Source organism: Mus caroli, unplaced genomic scaffold (genome assembly GCF_978045245.1).
Source record: "Mus caroli unplaced genomic scaffold, Mus_caroli_1 scaffold_13, whole genome shotgun sequence".
In the NCBI taxonomy this organism is placed as follows: Eukaryota; Metazoa; Chordata; class Mammalia; order Rodentia; family Muridae; genus Mus; species Mus caroli.
This window is the reverse complement of record NW_028227268.1, coordinates 6,341,268-6,344,685: the sequence shown is the minus strand read 5'-3', so window position 1 is coordinate 6,344,685 and position 3,418 is coordinate 6,341,268. Positions and strand designations below refer to the sequence as shown.

At 46.5% G+C, this 3,418-nt stretch overlaps 1 non-coding gene across 1 annotated transcript; it reads left to right on the top strand.

Annotated features, from left to right (window-relative positions):
• The first annotated feature begins 1,237 nt into the window (after positions 1-1,237).
• Positions 1,238-1,371, top strand: LOC115032635 (small nucleolar RNA SNORA70). Its single transcript, XR_003838272.1, has one exon. It is a non-coding gene; the product is annotated as a small nucleolar RNA SNORA70 (small nucleolar RNA).
• The last annotated feature ends 2,047 nt before the right edge of the window (positions 1,372-3,418 follow it).

Here is a 3,418-nt window from a genome sequence, read left to right as displayed (position 1 = left end):
TTTTGTTTGTAGGTCTGTTTCACCAGAAAATAAACTAGAGGCAGGTATGGTGGTATAGCACCTGAGGGATAAGGGCAGGAGGAATTAGAAATCCAATGTTGGGCTGGAGAAATGGCTCAGCGGTTAAGAGTACTGACTGTTCTTCCAGAGGTCGTAAGTTCAATTCACAGCAGCCATATGGTGGCTCACAGACATCTCTAATGAAATCTTCTGGTGTGCCTGAAGACAGCAACAGTGTACTCACAGTGTATATAAAATAAATAAATCTTAAAAAAAAAAATCAGGCCGGGCATGGTGGTGCACGCCTTTAATCCCAGCACTTGGGAGGCAGAGGCAGGTGGATTTCTGGGTTCGAGGACAGCCTGGTCTACAAAGTGAGGTCCAGGACAGCCAGGGCTATACAGAGAAACCCTGTCTCGAAAACACAAAACAAAACAAAACAAAAAAACAGAGCTGGAGAGATGGCTCAGTGGTTAAGAGTACTGACTGCTCTTCTGAAGGTCCTGAGTTCGGTTCCCAGCAACCACATGGTGGCTCACAACCATCCGTAATGAGATCTGATGCCCTCTCTGGAGTGTCTGAAGACAGTTACAGTGTACTTACATATAATAAATAAATAAATCTTAAAAAAATAAATAAAGAAAGAAATTCAATGTCGCTCTCAACAACAAGCTAAATTGGAGGCCTGGCGGACCACATGACACCCTGTTTCAAAAACAAAAGCAATGGTAGGCTTGCTTACCTCTCAGCTCCAAGGCTTTGGGCTCTTCTGACCTTCCAGTTTTTAATCTAGCTGGAGATTTTAGATGTCTTTGGAGAGTCCACAAGCCTCTGGAAATGCAGGGATCCCCTCTCCGCTCTGCCTCGGGTTGCAAGGGTAGAGAGAACAGTTTGCTCCAGAGTTTTTCTGGCAGTTCTCCTGCAGCTGCAAATCCAGCAGTCCTCAGATGTTTGGCTCTGCTTACGAAATGAAATCCTCTCCCAAATTAACACGAACATTAGATTTCCGGGATAATTAAATTTCTGTAAGTATCATGAGCTAAGATCAATATAAATACCAGCACTGCTTGGCAACCAGAAGGGACAGTATTACTCACCCTGATATTTATGTATGTCAGATGGGGGAAATCTTTCCCTTTATATAGCTGTGCTGATGTACACACAGGCAAAGATGCACAGGGCAAGCAGCTCCCTTCCATACATGGAAGATGGAAGATGTGTGAACTACAGTCCGTGCCTGCAGCCAGTGAGGCCTCCAGGTTCCTTTCCTCATGGGGCCCTGATGTGCCATGGCTATAAGCAGCAACCTCCTTGGTAGTGTGGGCAGCCTGTTGCCTGTCTGAGTTGCCCTGAGGGAATTTGGAGTCTGTGTTTGATGGACATGCATATCTCAGATCACAATGCCGTCCTAATTTAGATTCTAGACGGGTACACAGGGTCTTTGGGAAGCTCCGAGACACGGTGGTTGGGTCAGGTCATCTGTGTTAAGCTGAAGACGAAGGAATATAAGATTGAGATCATTTGTAGAACCGAGTTCAAGTTCTCTGGCCACCGGAGGATCTGTATCTCAAAGAACTGAGGCTTTGCTAAGTTTAATGTATGTGGCATTGAGGACTTGGGAGCTAAGAAGCAGTTCATCCCCAATAACTATGGGGTCAAGTAATGACAATCGTCCAGACAAGCAGACAAGTGGCAGCTCTGTACTTCCAAGGCCTTCTGCTGCACTGAGTCCTAATGCCACCAAGCGGTGTTCACTAATAAATTTCACATCCAGTCTCCCTAAAGAGACGGAAGGAAAAAAGGAAGGAAGGAAGGAAGGAAGGAAGGAAGGAAGGAAGGAAGGAAGGAAGGAAGGAAGGGTACATGATTCTGAGGCAGCCATGGTACCTTCCACCTAAAATCCCACCATTCAAGATGCTGCATCAGGAGATTGTTGCAAGTTTGAGGTTGGCCTGGGATGTATAATGCAATGTTTCATCTTTATTCATTTTAGTTTATGTGTGAGTGTCTTGCCCGTGTGTCTGACTGTGCATTGCCTGCATGCTTAGCATCTGCAGAGGTTAGAAGAGGTGCTGAAACTCCTAGATCTAACATTACAGATGGAGCTGGGTGGTGGTGATGCACTGGAGAGGCAGAGGCAGGTGGATCTCTGAGTTTGAGGTCAGCTTGTTCTATAGAGCAAGTTCCTGGACAGCCAAGGTTACACAGAGATTCCTGTTTCAAAACAACAACAACAACAAATGCAAAATGAAAGAAAGAAGGAAGGAAGGGAGGGAGGGAGGGAGAAAGGAAGGAAGGAAGGAAGGAAGGAAGGAAGGAAGGAAGGAAGGAAGGAAGGAAGGAAGAGAAGAACTTACAGATGGTTGTGAGCCACCATGTGTGTGCTAGAAACTGAACCCAGAGCCGGGCGTGGTGGCGCACGCCTTTAAACCCAGCACTTGGGAGGCAGAGGCAGGTGGATTTCTGAGTTCGAGGCCAGCCTGGTCTACAAAGTGAGTTCCAGGACAGCCAGGGCTACACAGAGAAACCCTGTGCTCCTAACCACTGAACATTCTGCCCGGTGCCAATGAGGTGATGTGTGTGTGTGTGTGTGTGTGTGTGTGTGTGTGGTGTGTATGTGTGTGTATGTGTGTGTATGTGTGTGTATGTGTGAGTGTGTATGTATGTGTGTGTGTGCATGTGTGTGTGTATTTGTGTGTGTGGTGTGTGTGTATGTGTGAGTGTGTGTGTATGTGTGTATGTGAGTATGTGTGTATGGTGTGTGTGTGTGTGTGGTGTGTGTGTATGTGTGTATGTGTGTGGTGTGTGTGTATGTGTGTGGTGTGTGTGTGTATGTGTGAGTGTGTATGTATGTGTGTGTGTGCATGTGTGTGTGTATTTGTGTGTGTGGCGTGTGTGTATGTGTGAGTGTGTGTGTATGTGTGTGTGTGTGGTGTGTGTGTATGTGTGAGTGTGTGTGTATGTGTGTGTGTGGTGTATGTGTGTGTGGGGTGTGTGTGTATGTGTGTGTATGTGTGTGTGTGGTGTGTATGTGTGTATGTGTGTGTGTGGGGGGGGTATGTGTGTGTGTGTGTGGTGTGTGTGTGTGTGTGTGTGATATTCTATAAGGTGTAACTCTGTGATAGAGCACTTGTCTAGAATGCAGGAGATTTTGGAGGGAGAAAACGAGGAAGGAAAGAAAAGGAAGGAAAGAGCTTTGGAGGAGGAGAGACTTGAACCATGGAAGTTAGGAGTTAGACATGACGGTCAGTGAAGGACGGAAGAACTGGATGGAATTTCCTTCAGCATTAAAGGGAAAGGGTGCTCTGGGGAGATGGCTCGCCTAATAAAAAGAGCTTGCCACACACTAAAAAGAAGACCTGAGTTTGGATCACATATAAAGATCCAGGCAAGGGCTCTCTACCAGATGGCCGCCACC